This window comes from Triticum aestivum, chromosome 2A, assembly GCF_018294505.1.
Source record: "Triticum aestivum cultivar Chinese Spring chromosome 2A, IWGSC CS RefSeq v2.1, whole genome shotgun sequence".
NCBI classification, from domain to species: Eukaryota; Viridiplantae; Streptophyta; class Magnoliopsida; order Poales; family Poaceae; genus Triticum; species Triticum aestivum.
In genome coordinates this window covers 652,399,857-652,416,266 of record NC_057797.1, presented here as the reverse complement: position 1 = coordinate 652,416,266, position 16,410 = coordinate 652,399,857, and the positions used below count along the sequence as shown (strand labels likewise).

General features: G+C 45.4%; 1 long non-coding RNA gene across 2 annotated transcripts; it reads left to right on the top strand.

Annotated features, from left to right (window-relative positions):
- Nucleotides 1-5,804: 5,804 nt before the first annotated feature.
- On the top strand, nucleotides 5,805-8,217 carry LOC123189990 (uncharacterized). 2 transcript variants are annotated; one of them, XR_006496071.1, is made up of 5 exons: nucleotides 5,805-6,179; nucleotides 6,416-6,515; nucleotides 6,843-7,200; nucleotides 7,554-7,668; nucleotides 7,800-8,217. It is a non-coding gene; the product is annotated as an uncharacterized lncRNA (long non-coding RNA). The 2 variants fall into 2 exon arrangements; XR_006496070.1 differs by having other exon boundaries at nucleotides 6,416-7,200.
- Nucleotides 8,218-16,410: the final 8,193 nt, after the last annotated feature.

Below are 16,410 nucleotides of genomic sequence, written 5' to 3'. Positions count from 1 at the left end.
TGGTGAAATTCGAGCCCTTCGAACCGAGCTGACATTTTCAAGACGGCATTACGGTAAGCTGCCATTTTTGGGTCCTTGGCGTCGAAGTCGTCATTTATTTGGGATATCGCAAGGTTCGAATCCCCGCGTACCTCTAGGCGTTGAATGCCCATGGATACTGCCATCCGGAGACCATGTAGAAGGGCCTCATATTCAGCTGCGTTGTTGGAGTCCGTGTACATAATTTGAAGTACATATTGGACTGGGTCTCCTGTGGGGGACGTCAAAACGACGCCAGCCCCCAGTCCGGCCAACATTTTGGAGCCGTCAAAATGCATGTTCCAGTTTGAGTATGAGTTGTACTCTTTATGGAGTTCGGCCTCCGTCCATTCTGCGACGAAATCAGCCAAAACTTGCGATTTGATAGCTCGCCGTGGCTTATAGGTTATGTCGAACGGGAGGAGCTCGATGGCCCATTTTGCGATCCGGCCCATTGCATCGCGGTTGTTGATAATGTCATTGAGTGGTACTTCCGATGCTACTGTAATTGAACACTCTTGAAAGTAGTGCCGTAGCTTTCGGGATGCCATAAATACCGTGTATGCGATCTTTTGATAGTGCGGGTACCGTGATTTGCATGGAGTGAGGACAGTGGACACGTAGTAGACTGGCCTTTGAAGGGGGAATTTGTGTCCGTCTGTTTCCCGTTCGACGACGAGCACTGCGCTGACAACTTGATGTGTTGCCGCAATGTACAATAGCATTGGTTCGCCGGTGTTCGGCGCGGCCAGGACTGGGTTTGTTGCCAATATGGCCTTTATTTCGTCGAGTCCGGCCATGGCGGCATCCGTCCACTCAAAGTGTTCGGTGCGCCAAAGGAGGCGATAAAGGGGCAGTGCCTTTTCTCCCAAGCGAGAGATGAAGCAGCTTAGAGCCGCCATGCATCCGGTTAATTTTTGTATTTGTTTGAGGTCTTTTGGGATATCCAGTTGTGACAAAGCTCGAATTTTGGCCGGATTTGCTTCAACTCCTCTACCGGATACAATGAAGCCCAAGAGCTTTCCGGCTGGAACGCCGAAAACGCATTTTTCTGGATTGAGCTTGATGTCGTATTTTCAGAGGTTATCGAATGTAAGCCTCAAGTCGTCTACTAGAGATTCGACATGTCTTGATTTGACGACCACATCATCCATGTATGCCTCCACTGTTTTGCCGGTCTGGTTTGCCAGACATGTTTGGATCATGCGCTGATATGTTGCGCCAGCGTTTTTCAGCCCGAAGGGCATTGTGTTGAAGTAGAATGGGCCGTATGGTGTGATGAATGCCATTGCGGCTTGGTCTGATTCTGCCATCTTGATTTGATGGTAACCGAAGTATGCATCGAGGAAACACAACGAATCGTGTCCTGCTGTGGCATCGATAATTTTATCGATACGGGGGAGGGGGAAGGGATCCTTAGGGCAAGCCTTATTAAGGTCTTTAAAGTCGACACACAGGCGCCAGGATTTGTCCTTCTTTGGTACCATCACCAGGTTTGCTAGCCAGTCCGGATGTTTTATGTCTCTGATGAATCCGGCCTCCAATAACTTGGCTAGCTCCTCTCCCATAGCCTGTCCCTTCGGTTCGTAAAAACGCCGAAGGGCTTGTTTGACGGGTTTGAATCCTTTTAGGATGTTTAAGCTGTGTTCGGCCAGCCTGCGCGAGATTCCTGGCATGTCTGAAGGGTGCCAAGCAAAAATGTCCCAGTTCTCTTGTAGGAACTCTCGCAGTGCGGCGTCTACATCGGGGTTCAATCGGGCCCCGATGGAAGCTGTTTTATTGGGGTCCGTTGGATGGACCTGGAATTTGACTATTTCGTCCGCCGGTTTGAAGGATGTGGATTTGGATCTCTTATCGAGTATCACATCATCTCTGTTAACCGTGGAGCGCGGCGCAGTCAGTTCCTCGGCCGCTAAGGCTTCGGATAGTGCCTCGAGGGCCAATGCGGCTGTCTTGTTTTCGGCGCGGAGTGCTATGTCTGGATCACTAACAAGAGTGATAATTCCTTTTGGCCCAGGCATCTTCAGCTTCATGTACCCGTAATGGGGTATGGCTTGGAAGACTATGAATGCCTCCCGTCCTAGTATAGCGTGGTATCCGCTATTAAACGGGGCCACTTGGAACATGACCTCTTCTGACCTGTAATTATCCGGCGTGATGAACACCACATCTAGTGTGATCTTTCCTGTGCAGCGCGCTTCCCGACTGGGGATTATTCCTCTAAAGGTTGTGCTGCTTCGCTCGATGCGGATCCAGTCTATTTCCATCTTTTGGAGGGTTTCCTCGTAGATGAGGTTCAATCCGCTGCCTCCATCCATGAGTACCTTTGTGAGGCGAAAGTCGTCCACTATGGGACTGAGGACCAATGCGGCTGGTGCTCGGGCTGTTCGGAATTTAGGTTCGTCACATGCGTTGAAGGTGATAGCAGTATCGCTCCATGGGTTTATTGTTGCCACTTTATAGACTTCGGTGAGGCTGTAGAGTGTTCTTTTTCGCATATTATTTGATGCGAAAGTCTCGAAGACTGTGAGAACGGTACTGGTACCCTCGGGCTGGCTTTTTGCGGCCTCCGAAGTTAGGAGGTCCTCGCCAATTTTGGCCACCTGCCGAAGCATCCAACATGCTCTAAGGCTGTGAGTTGGTGTGGCGTCCTCTGTACTGTGAATTTTACAAGGTCCATCCAGCTACCTTTCCAGTACGGTTCCATGCCCTGAAGAGGGTTTTTGCTTTTTAATATTTAACCCGGGTGTCTTATTATGATGCACCCTCTTAGTTCGGACGGGATTGCTATTCAAGGCTGGATTATCCCAAAATTTTATTTCGGTTTTCCAGGCACTTTCTATCGCACAGTACTTTTGTACTATGGATGCCAAGTCAGCAAAGCGTGTAATATCACGGCGACTTATGGCGTTAAGGATTCCCTCGTCCGTGCAATTACTGCAAAAGATTGAAATTGCGTCTCCCTCGCGGCAGTCCTTTATCCTGTTCATAACCAGGAGGAATGTGGCCCAGTACTGATGTACTGTTTCCTCGGGCTTTTGCCTGACTTGGGAAAGATCGCTTATGTTCGGGCAGGTGGGTGGCATTGAATCTGGGACCTCACCCGATCTGAGATTCGGAGGAGGAAGAGCTTCCGAACTCTGAGGTCCGGACTCTTGGATGTAGTCCGATGAACCTAGCCCGTTGCCTGATCCCAAGCTCAGGTCTTGAGCTATATCCTCCCCTCTGCGGGTATCCGGCTTGGAGGGGTTGGGAATCCGGACGTAGCTGGTCCTTAAAATAGATGAGGGGTCGCCACACTGCGCCTCTATCACGGCGACGTGGTGGGTAGCCTGGGGAGATTTAATTTCTCTTATATCGGGTTTAAGCCCAACCTGGTCGTAATCCGTAGCGACCCCCAGGACGGCGATGTGATCCAAGAGCTGGTTCACGAAAGAGAGCTCCATCGGATCTAGCTGCTCAACAAGCTCCGAGCTGACGTGAAGGTTGCTTTTGATGACCCGGGAGGTCACCGTCGGCGCAACGGCCGAACAGGCAGTCATGAGAAAACCGCCTAGCCGAAGGGTTTGGCCGACAGCCAAGGCTCCCTTAGTAACGGCGCCGTCTTTAAAGACGGGAAGAGGCATCCTTCCTGATTGCGACGGCACAGAGGAACTCTCAGTGAAAGCACCAATTTCGGTGTCAAGAGTACCCTACTCCTGCTTGATTAATATTGATGATATGGGTAGTACAAGAGTAGATCTACCACGAGATCAAGGAGGCTAAACCCTAGAAGTTAGCCTATGGTATGATTGTGTATGAAGATGGTTGTCCTACAGACTAGAACCCTCCGGTTTATATAGACACCGGATAGGGTTAGGGTTACACAGAGTCGGTTACAATGGTAGGAGATCTTGAGTATTCGCCTCGCCTAGCTTGCATTCCACGCCAAGGAAAGTTCCATCCGGACACGGGACGAAGTCTTCAATATTGTATCTTCATAGTCCAGGAGTCCGCCGAAGGTATAGTCCGGCTACCCGAACACCCCCTAATCCAGGACTCCCTCAGGAGGCATCCCCGTGGTGGTATGCAGATCATTGTGAAGACATTCAAGATCAGATGCACACTTTAGAAGATGATGGTACTTGGTGGGATCCGAGCCAAGGAGAACCACAAGGCCCCCGACAAGAGCCTTGCCGGGGATGACAGCAGGCGCCACGGCAAGACCCTTGTCGGGACCTCAACAAGACCCTTGCCGGGGCCGCGTCGTCATCCTCCTGTTCCGGCTTTACGTTGTAGTTCTCCTCCTCCGGCTCTGCGTGCTGCTCCGCCTCCAATGCCTCCTCATCCGGCTCCGGCTAGTCCGGACTCCGGAGGCAGGGCTGCTGTGATTCGGGCTTCGCGCCGCCTCTAGATTAATGCGCCGCTCCGGCGGGAGTATGGTGTATGTCGTTACCTTCGGCCGGGCCATGGCTATCAGGCGACAGCGACCAGAGAAGAGGCGGTGGGAGGGGAATGAATGCAGCTACTGTTTGGGTTCGCCATCAAGCTTAAATAAATGCGCACCATCACGTGTACCCGCGGGTGCACAAATTGTAACATACGGGTCTGCTTAAGGGGCGTCACGTAACTGGTGTGTGTGTGTGTGAGATTCCGAGAGACAGAGAGCGTGTGTGTGACTCTACTCTTCGGACATGTACTCAACCTTTTTCATCGAGATATAAGTATAATGGTATTACATTTTAGCTAGCGATTTATGTGGCCATGTTAACGTGGTTGTGTAAAAAAATGTCACTTCCTACACGTGATTTGCGTTATATAATTATGAGAAGTTTGCTAACTACTAAATTAAAGTGGGATTTGTCTATGTTATACAAGTAAATTAAGGTGACTAGTCCTCAACCCGTGCACCTACACGGCCTAGCACTTCTAATATTAGTTACAACGAAGTTATTACAGAGTAGAAATGTCAGACAATAATATGAATATGTTATATTTGTTATTATTCGCCAGACTATCTTTTTATTATATTGTTTGCCTCCAATTGTGTGACAATCATAGATTTATAGATGATATGGGAAAATATGGATGTGCTACCTTATGAAAGTCATATAAGGGTATATTTTTTGATAAAGATATTACTAATTAAAATCATTGTCCTATTTTACCGATCTATGGAAGGAAGTATTTGTTATGTTGGTAGAAAATATGGTTGCAAATGCAAACATTGTTGCATGCATCATGTATTCCTGACTTATAAGTTTCTAAGAGGTACACAGATAAGTTTACTATTGTAGCATATATGTTACTTTCTTGGCCTACCTAAAAAGACATATCTTCTTTTTGCCATGAAGCACAGTAGACTTATGAAGAGTTTGTTTCTACGTCTCTATACATAATAATGGATACACGTATGCACAGTTTTCTATCAACTTACCTGTTATCATAACAAATAATATACATATACATATAAGTGTTTGTTATGTATGCTTATTATTATAAACACCCAATATTATTCAGATTTGAAGTTCGTGTCTCAACAAAGAAAATTCTTTTATTCTTAATGTGGATCAAAAAATTTAATACTTTCTATCCATACTATAAACATATCTATGTCTCATCTTTCCCTCCCTACTAATAAAGCAATTACTGCTTCTGGTCGTACGTCGTCGACGCTTTGGCAAAAAAGCCCCTCTGTTTTGTAGTATTCAACCCGAAGTCCTTTCTTAAGTGAGAAAACGTTTCGTTCAAACATTTTACAAATAAATCCTTATAGTTTACTGTATTCATCACACGGTCCTTTTTAAAGTGAAAAAAACCACCAGAAACACACACGAGAACGGGCTCTCCTCTCCCTCGCCTCCCGATCCCAACCGCCAGGCGCTCGATCTGGTGCCGCGCCGGCCATCCGGGCGCGGCGTCGATGGATCTGGCGGCGGGTGCGGCGTATTGCTCCGGTGGCGACGGTGTCCTGCTGATGCTAAGAGACCAGGGCATGAGGGAGATAGGAAGAAATGAGGATAAGGGGCACAAGGTGAGGGAGGCGGTCGCCGCCGCCGGCGGCTCTGGTGACCGGCCGGAGGGCAGGGAGAGGAGCTCCTGTTGAGGCTGCGGGGCTTGGTGGATGCCGGTTCCTCCGGATCGACCCCCTACTCAGATCTGCACGCCCCTGATGATTGGAGGTAGGTTAATCACTCTCCTCTTTAAAACTAGATCATTTTCTTCTTTGATCTGGAAAACATAAAGCCTTAGACACCCAACGGTATGTTTCAACACGTTTTTAGCCTTGATTTGATGTAAAAAGGATCTAATTTCTGTTCCCGCTTATGTTCTGGATTTCATCTTTTCTCCTTTCTCTGATTTACTCATACACGACTCCTGACTTGCTGCATGTGGCTGCTGAATCTTCCTACTGCAGGTGTGCTTTTCACATGTTCGTTGAGTTGCTTAATGACATAAAAAAATGAAATCTGGAGTTATGCAATTGCAGCAACAAGGACGGATGGCCATCTTCACAGGTTATGCCCCTTATTGTAGTTTGCATTCAGTCATGTGCAGTAATAATGACATATTTGTTAGCCTGCTAGCTGTTTCCAGATTTTTTTTTTAGACATGATTGACTGCTTCTACACAAAAGGAGTTTGTCGAAAATAAGAGCAATCCCACTGTTGCTACAGAGCCTGAAGATTCTTTGCCTTTCTTTGAACTGTTTCAGTTTTTTCTTTCATATGGCTACAATTATTTGATTGGTCCATGTAGATTTAGGCAACATGAGATGAGCCGATGATATATATTGTAATATATGATGTCTATTGCTACAAGTGTTGATGTCTTGGTGATGGCAGGTTTTGCAAGTAATTGAAATGCTTTTTGAGTAGACGATAATTAGATAAAGTTCTACCTGATCTTGAGGTATGTGAAAGTGAACTCGGTGATTTCGAGTAATTCTAAGAGTATACATCTCATCTATCAGGTATCCTTTTTTGAGTAATGCTAAGAGGATACATCTCATCTATCAGGAATTAATCCATCTCGTTTTCTCTGTGTTTACCTTGTTCTACAAATGGCTAACTAGGTAATGATTATTGATAGCTAATGACATGAGGGAGAGGGGGACAAGCCCCTTTAGCTACTGCAATACGGTTTTGCATACAAATGTGCTACTCATATTCCATTGTTAGACGAGCTAGCCGCGAGAAGCAGGTTCAGAATTCAGCTCCATTTGATTTACATTTAGATCATCTTGATGCAACACCATCACTTTTCTTGATAGCAAACAACAATTTTTAGTAATCATATATAGCTTTTCTTTGGTTTGTTTATTCTATTATACCATAGATATCATGAGAAACTGTTAATCGCTTAAGGAGGGTGTTCTGTTCACTCAAAATGAACTGCCTAATGGTCTGATTAGTTTATGTATGTGAAAATTTATTTTAATAATTATAGTTGCAATTTCCAGACAAGGCATATGTTCTTTTATACTTTTATAGTGAGTTTACAATAGGTTGAATAGATTCGATTTCTATTTCCTTTCCTCATCGTCGTCCGCTTAGGTTGTAAGGGGAGCCAGAGAGGTGAGGGAGGTGACCAAAGCGGTAGCGGCCTTGGGGTGCCGAAGAAGAGTGCGCGGGAGGATGGAAAGGGGCTCGTATACGACGGCTGGAAGAGGTAACCTAGGATTTCGTGGTGCTCTACTCTATACCTCATGCTCGGATGATTGTACTTTTCGTTTTGACTGATCAATTGGGTTTAAATCTGTATGAGTTGGGTAGCAACTTGAGCTCATATTTCGCTTGCAGTGGTTGTGCAGAAGGAAGATGTTGGTTGAATGAGTCCCTTGGAGCCTAGCGGTGCTGCTCAGCCCTGTACATGCCATTGCCCGCCTCTGTGAGTAACTGGGATCCTCACGCTACCAATTTGGTCATCCCTGGGAAACATCAAGCAGATCATGAGACTGCATCTTGAGAAGAAGCATTATTTACAACTCAGTATTATGTCATGCATGGAAGAAGCACTCGACCTTATTACTAACTACTTCCTCTGTACACAAATATATGACGTCTTAGACTGAACATACAAGTCTCTAAAACGACTTATATTTATGTACAGAGAGAGTAATAACATGTAAACAGGTGTGTTGCGTTCCTATTCTGATCGTGGATTTCAAGCATACTGCTAACAAATGTTGGAGAGCGTGGCAAGTTTCATCTAATTCAATACTAAATTTCTGGCCTTCACATTGCCATCTTTATCCCATATAGGTTTCCGAAGTTTATGATCAGTATAACTACATTTAGTAGCTGTTGCTAGCGAAACACAGTTGGGTAGAGCAAATTAATTGTTGTTGACCGAAAATAGTAGGCGCCAATTTGTTTTTGTGCAGTGGGTGGGGAGAAATTATATATGGTAGAAGCCAACCTGGTCGTTTTATGTTTTTTGTTGGACGATGTTATTTATCTATTTGGTTACTTGTGCATAACTTTATTTAATTGCTGAAATTTATCTTGCATTAACAGTTTTTCTATTTGAATGTAGTCCTGGTAATTCTTTCAGTTGGGAGATTAAACCCTAAATTAGGTATATATTCTTCATTGATTGTTGCTTGACTTTCACTAGAGATTATTTTTTCACAAGAAATGGGTGTTGTAAATGAAGGATTCCATTCCCCACTTTAATAGTAGAGATTTGAGCGAATATATCTATTCATGGTATATCTTAATATCATAGAACATGTTATATACTTTTTTATATATGGCGATACTATTTTCTGTACACAGCGGTACTACTGGAGAGAAAGAGTGGTGAATGCTACATATGTAGAACAATTGTAATTTTACCTGAGAATTGCTTTTCTATTTAAACAGGAAATCTGATTGTTAACAAAAGAATTCTACAAACCCCTTAATTTATGGTACACTAATTTTCCCGGCTGTTATTTGGAAGGGATGAGGTGTTCCAAGTGTCAATACACACACTCTCTCTCTCTCTCATACTAGATGTAACATGTAAGTAGTACAAACTACTAAGATAGCACATTTTCTGAATAAAGAGTACATGTTATAATACATGAATAGAAGTGCCGTCATTTCAAACCTAACTGGAAAAAAATGCACATATATTCTGGAAGAAGTCTATAGGAGTGGATGAGCAAATAACACATCACGTTCGAATAATAGTGAATGTGTTGCATTTGTTCACCTAAATTAGTTTGGTATTCTGTTCTACAATGTTAATTGCAGAACAAAGACTAGCGATGATGCAAATAGAAGATAGGTTTACTGGAGGGGGTAGGGGGGAGGTGTGAAATATAACCAAATTGCAATGGTCACGTGTTTGGAAGTGCAGGTCGAGGACTCAAGGTGGGATTGCGAGTGGAAAGGAGGAGGACAAGAAAATTAATGCTATAACGGTAAAAGAAAGCCGACAAAGCCATATGGATGCATGAATATCCACATGTTACATAACATGATGTTGAATCACTCGAACATACCCGTTGCAACGCATGGGCACCTTTACTAGTGGATAATCATATGCTTATATGAGATCTTTGTGGCGCATGATACATCCAGATTTTCTTGTTACTTCACTAATTTATGTGTATTTCAAGATGATTTAATAGCTAATTTTTCTCTTTGACTAAGGCCACAATAAAGCCAAGCTAGACGTACTATATACTATATGCAGATACGTATTAGCAATCTGCACCTAGAAAAAAAATCATGGGAATCCATGCAATTCACCAATTGCGTGCTTGTCAGGCACAGTAGTATATTTGGAATAATATATTGTATTACGCACATCCATAAGACTAATCGAGGCTCTAGATGATTAAGAACATACGCATCACGACACCACTACATTGCTCCTGGCGACATTGGATGCAGCTGAATCTGGTCTGCTCCTCTGAAACATAATCAGGTGAAGTGTTACTCGTGGATAGGCATGTACATAACAATTTTTATATAATCGGACGCTTTGTCTTTTCATGTTTCCAAAGGACTAAAAATCAAGTAGCACATTCAAAAAAATTCAGGATAGGTTTTACTTGCCTGTGAATTTGGTGAACCAACGACGAAGTGGAGGACATCAGAGAGATAAATCATTGTGCTTCGTGTTCACTTTAGGTTCTTCTGTGCGCAGTATACCAATTACCCCAGCAGCATGATCTACTTTTGACCACCATCGGTAAAGATCATCCTAACCCAGCATCAACTATTAGTCATTTATTAAAATTGTTAGATTGCAGTCTTCTCAGAACATTAAGCCAAGAAAACCAAGTTTTCCGTTTTTATACCCGAAACAGGGGTTGCAGTCGATAGCTCATCATCCCTTGCGGCATCTGGCTTCAAGCTCTTTTGCGGTTCGCTGATAAATTTTACAATTCAATGGTGTAATTAATTCCCAGCCTTAATTCTCCATTGAAAAGATTTTGTAATTAATTTTATGGTGTGGATTAATGAGAGGCATGAAAGGAGCCGAGGTGATGTTCGTCCAATTTTTTTGAAGGAGAGATGTTTTTTGTTTTTTAATTGGCAAGAAGATTTCATGGGTCTTTTTTTTTGTAGTTGAAGAGTTTCACGGGTCATCTACCAGATCATATATTTTTTTCCTTTTTATCGGTAGAGTAGTTACGGAAGGAGCCTATCTATTTTTTTAAGGAACGGCTATCTATTTTTTTAAGGAACGGGCGGATCTTTTTTCCCGCAAAAAAATGATGATTTTTTCCCACGTCATTGGACATGTCATATGCCATATTTTTGACGCAAGTTTCTTTTTACGTTGGACCTAAATTCGACAACTCAGTGGTGTAATTAAGTGCCGACCTTAATTCCTGTCAAAAAAAGTGCCGACCTTAATTCCGCTAAAGAATGGTGTAATTAATTTCCATAGCGTGTATTGAAAAGGTCTGAAAGGAGCCCAGCAGATATTCTTCCTTTTTTTGAGATATGTTAGTCCTTTTTTAATTGGGAAGAAGATTTCATGGGTCTTTTTTTGGCGGTTGAAGAGTTTCACGGGTCACTAAAATCAGATCGCAAGTCTAAAAAAACTCAGATCCCATATTTTCTCCCGTTTTCGCTGTCTTTTTTCCTTTTTAATGCGAGAGTGGTTATGGAACTTCGTCGGCCTTTTTTTTTGCCGTTGAAGAGTTTCACGGGTCATCAAATCAGACCCAATATTTTCTTTTTTTGGCTGTTTTTTTTGTTTTGTTTTTAATGACAGTCCTTTGGAAGGAGGCTATCTGTTTTTTTAAGGTAATTTTTTTTCACAACATTAGACGTGTCAGATGCCATTGGTTTGTTGGACGGGCCATCTGTGTTACATAAGTTTTCTTTTTATCTTGGGCGTCAATTTTATAATCTAACGGTGTGATTAATTTTGATGATGTGGATTAATGAATAGGCTTGAAAGGTGCCTCCAATTAGTAAATATAAGATTGTTTATTATACGGGTAAGGTTGGACGAAGGGTGGTAGGAACAAATGCTCCGCCTAGAGCATGTGTGTGTGAGATGGAGTCTTAGTGTGTGCGTGGGGGGGTGGGGGTGCGTGTGTGTGTGTGTGCGTGTGTGTGTGAAGTGGAGTCTTCGGTGGGGAAAGTAATTTAAGTGTGTGTGGCTTCATCGTAGAGAGGTGATGTGTATGGCAGAGGCCACCAACTAGGGGGTGCGAGAGAGAAAAGGCCCGTAGAGAGGGAAGAGAAGGCGTGTGCGCGTGAGAGGAGTCGACATCGAGAGAATATGTTTGTTCGAGAGACACCGAGGAGGACTACTATATATATATCGATGGTGCATGTAGGCGGGAATTAAACGAAGGGATGGTCTTATTGGTTTCAGGGATATAGGGGAAGAGTGAGAGAGGGGGGTAGCTAGAAGGAGATTGTTAAGTGTGAGTGTGTGTTTTACCCAACCAGGCGGAAGTTATGTGCACACAAGAAGAGAATGATTCAATGTGGGGTTAGGGCTGAGGGTAATTAACTAGGTATGGAGACATAGGAAACCTTGCACGTGCATGTGCGAGAGGTATACATGTATACGTGGGATGTGTGTGTGTGTGTGCGCGCGCGCATGATCGAGATAAAAGAAACAAGAGATAAGTCATAAGATCAACAACATGGGAGAGATAGATCGGTATGACAATATGATAATTGAGCATGTGTTTTTGTCTTTAAGAGATAGTGGCGTGGGCTGGAGCATGCATCTATGGCGAGCAGAGGGAGCGAGACACATCAATTGTGCAGAAGAGATCAACCTATAGATGCATGTATGGAGAGACAGATATAGTGTGCATGATAGGAAGCAAGAGTGCGTGCGAGAAAGAAATGTTGATAGAGAAACTACAGATAGATAGGGAGATAGAGATGCTAGCACTACAAAAAAAAAGACACATCCGTGACATTTTGGGCCAAACGAAATTTTTTTCTGTCATACATCTGACACTTCTATGACGCCACACCCCTCCCGATCAACAGGACCCCCGTTTCGACCGTAGGAGGTCCGTTTCCTCCATTTTGCGGTACGCCACACCCCTCCCGATCAACAGGACCCCCGTTTAGACCGTAGGAGGTCCGTTTCCTCCGTTCTGCGGTACGCCAGGCCTCGTTTCCATCGCCTCTTCCGACCACGCATTCCGTTCCGACCCAGCCGAGTTGCCTCCCGATGAACACAAAGCATTATGTTGCCTCCCCACGAACACGACGACGATGCTGTTTCTCCGTTCTGACCCAGCCATGTCAACGAGCCCTCGCCGTACGTATGCGCGAGTAGGCGTTCGAGACCCCGCCCGTATGCACACATACGTGGCCGTATTTCTTTCTTGCACCCTGGTTGCTGTACATACGTGTACATGCTACGTGCGTGCCTCTACTACGACACGTGTGCGCCTCTACTACGACATGTGCGCGCCTCTACATCGACCAGTATGTACGTACACATTCGCGACCAGAATGACAACGCTACGTACGCTTCGACCAGGTGGGTCCCGACTGTCAGGCACTTCCTTGCCTGCGAAGATGTAGCTGGTGGGTCCCAGCAGTCAGGGGGCGAATCGTTTTTTTTTGCCCGGACGCACTTCCTTGCGTGCGAAGATGTAGCTGGTGGGTCCCAGCAGTTGGGGGCTGGTGGGTCCCAGCAGTCAGGGGGGTGAATCGTTTTGGTTTTCTTTTGCCCGGACGCACTTCCTTGCGTGCGAAGATGTAGTTGGTGGGTCCCAGCAGTCAGGGGGGCAAATCGTTTTTTTTTTGCCCGGACGCACTTCCTTGCGTGCGAAGGTGTAGCTGGTGGGTCCCAGCAGTCAGGGGGGAAACATTTTTTTCGCGAAATACAGTGGCCCATCCGGTGGGTCCCCGCTGTCAGGTGGAGGAATAATTATTTTGCACGTAATAAGGAGGCACTTCCTTGCTGCGGCCGTGGACCCAGCTGTCAGCCTCTCCACGTACAGTCCACGTCCGATGGAAGTCGTTCCTTGACCACGTTGACCACGCCGCGCCGAGAGCATCAGAGCAGTGGACGACGGCGAGGCCTAGGATGGGGACGACACGCAGGCAGGGAAGACTCGGCAGTTGTTTCCCACGCGGAGGGGAGTACGACTGTATGAGGGTTTACTGGTTCGTCTGCCGTCGCCGGAGAATAACAGCAGGTGTGGATGAGTAGAGGGATGGCTAGGCCAGCGATGGAAGTACGGTCGGGCGGTGAGGCCTGCGCGGCAGCACAGCCGGCCGCGAGGAGGAGGGAGCAGGCAGTCCCGCCGGTGCTTGTTTGAGCGGCTGGAGCAGGAAGAGCAGAGATTGAAGAAGCACGACGGCCGTTGGATGGACATCCAACAGTCAGTGCTTGTGCGTCAACCTTTTTTTAGGAAAGTCTCAAATTTGTGGAAAACAACATATAGCCCGTCTGCCATTATTTCTAATAATTTACGGCCCATTTGCTAATTCTTAAGGTTTTTTTTGGAGCCCATATTCTTTTTGTTAGCATTGCAGCCCATATTGTGGCAACACTTAAAAAATTATACGAAATTTTGCATATTTCGGTGCGGTCCGAACTGTTTTTAATCCCGAAATTTTGACTCACATTCAAACTGATTTTAAAAATAAATGTATATCAATATAAAATCCAACAAATTCTCCACAAACAAAAATTAATGTAATTTAAAATCTTGAAATGAAAAAAGATATTTGAAACTAATTGCCGGTTTGTTGTGTTTTAAAAATGTATAACCCATTTTTCATTACTGATGGGCCATTTTCTCGGCCAGCCGAATGAAAGCTCTCCTCGTCTTGAAAGATTTGCAGCCCAACAGGCCTGACAAAGCGACTTACTTGGCAAATCACAAAAAAACTGGGCTGTGGCCATGGACCCAGCTGTCAGCCTCTCCACGTACAGTACTCTTCCGGTGGAAGTCGTTCCTTGACCACGTTGACCACGCCGCGCGGAGAGCACCACGGCGGTGGACGGCGGCGAGGCCTAGGAAGGGGACGACGCGGCAGTGGAAGCCTGCGTGGAGAGGACTACGAGGGTTCATTGGTTGGACTGCGGTGTGAGGCTGCCCTCGCCGCAGGGCCTGGCCAGCGGTGGGAATAATAGGGGGCGGTGAGGCCTCTGCTGCAGCACAGCCGGCCACGGGAGGCAGGAGCATGCGGCACAACCAGCACTGGTTTGGGCGGCTGGAGCAAGAAGACCAAAGTTGAAGAAGCACTACGGCCGTTGGATGAACATCGTACGGTATCAGGAGCTAGAATCATTCATATTGACTAAGTTGACAAAGCCCTCTGTCCCCGTCAACTTGGTAGGCCCACAAGTCAGCCTCCCACTATGCTGGGTTCCAGCTGGCAGGGGGAATATTCATTTTTTTGTGCGTAATAAGGAGGCACTTCCTTGCGTGCGAAGATAGTTGGTGGGTCCGACATGTCAGCTGGGGGCAGTTTATTTCACGAAATACAGAGGCCCTTCCGGTGGGTCCCAGATGTCAAGTGGAGGAATCATTATTTTGCGCATAATAAGGAGACATTTCCTTGTGTGCGGCCGTGGACCCAGCTGTCAGCCTCTCCATGCACAGTCTACTTCCGATGGTGTCGTTCATTGACCATGTTGACCACGCCGCGCCGAGCGCATCCAAGGTGGTGGACGACGGCAAGGCCCCAGACAGCAACGAGCCGGAGATGGGAAGACGCGGGAGTAGAGTCGCAGATGGAGAGGTGTACAAGGGTTAACTAGTTCTAGTCCGGTGTGGTTCGGCAGTCGGTGGAGAAGAACATGAGGTGTGGAGGGGTGGAGGGATGGCCTGGCCAACGGTGGAGTAGCGCTTCACAGCGAAGCGTGCTAAGCAGAGCTGCTAGCAGCAGGAGGCGAGAGGTGGTCCCGTCGACGCTGGAGGAAGAAGACGAGAGATCGAAGATGGATGCCTGTCGTTGGATGTAAATCCAATGGCTAACACGTCAGAATCATTTGTTGACTAAATTGACAACGACTTGCATTGGCTTCGACCTATTGGCCCACATTTCAGCCTCCAAAAATGTGGCACGTATTCAACCCATTTTTTCAGAATTTACAGTCTATTTTTTGCGCGGTAGAATTTACAGTCAATTTGATCTTTTTTTTGAATTACAGCCATTAGCTGGGCTGGGTGAACAAATAATATAGCGTCCATGCGGCCCGTTTATTTTATTTCCTAAAAAATTACAGGCCATTTGCACTTTCTCGAAATACATGATTTTGCTGGGCTGATTCTAATTATAATGTTGGGCTGGGCCAGCAATGTTACCAAAAAAAAGGGGTTGAGCATTTTGTTATAAATATATTTAAGTAATGAGTGATATTATTACATTCGTCCTTAAATCTTACCAAGCTTTTGTACACAATCACTAGGATTTTCGTGCCAAAACAATCCAGGATTTTATTTGTTAAGAAATTATTTTTATAAGTTAATAAGATGTGGGATATTGTTTTCTTACATATGTAAGTATGTGTTAAATATATGATGACAATAAAAATAATATATAATAACATATGATTTTTTTTTTGAAAAACAGGGAGCATCTCCCAGGTTCCATTGTTGAGAACGAAACCACAACATATTCTGATACAGAAGCTCAAAGAGCAGTTCGAAAGTAAAGGTAGAAAAGCTACAAACTAGGGGGGTGGATGAACAAGTTCTCTGAATAACACAAATCACCCGAGCGGTGCCAAAGGCACAGCGGATAGAGCACTCAAATGACACAAGGAGGGTCCAGCGAAGCCTTCATGGTCTTCAGCCGAGGGGTCGTGTCAGCCTGCGGCGACCAGTAAGCAAGCGGAGACACCGGGCTAGAAGGCGTACCATGGTGGATGTCCCTCTTTTTCGGCGCCAGGTGCCCATCATCTTCATCAGAGATCTTGAGACGAGCCCACGGGTCCAGCCCCAGAGCAGGTCGAGCCTTG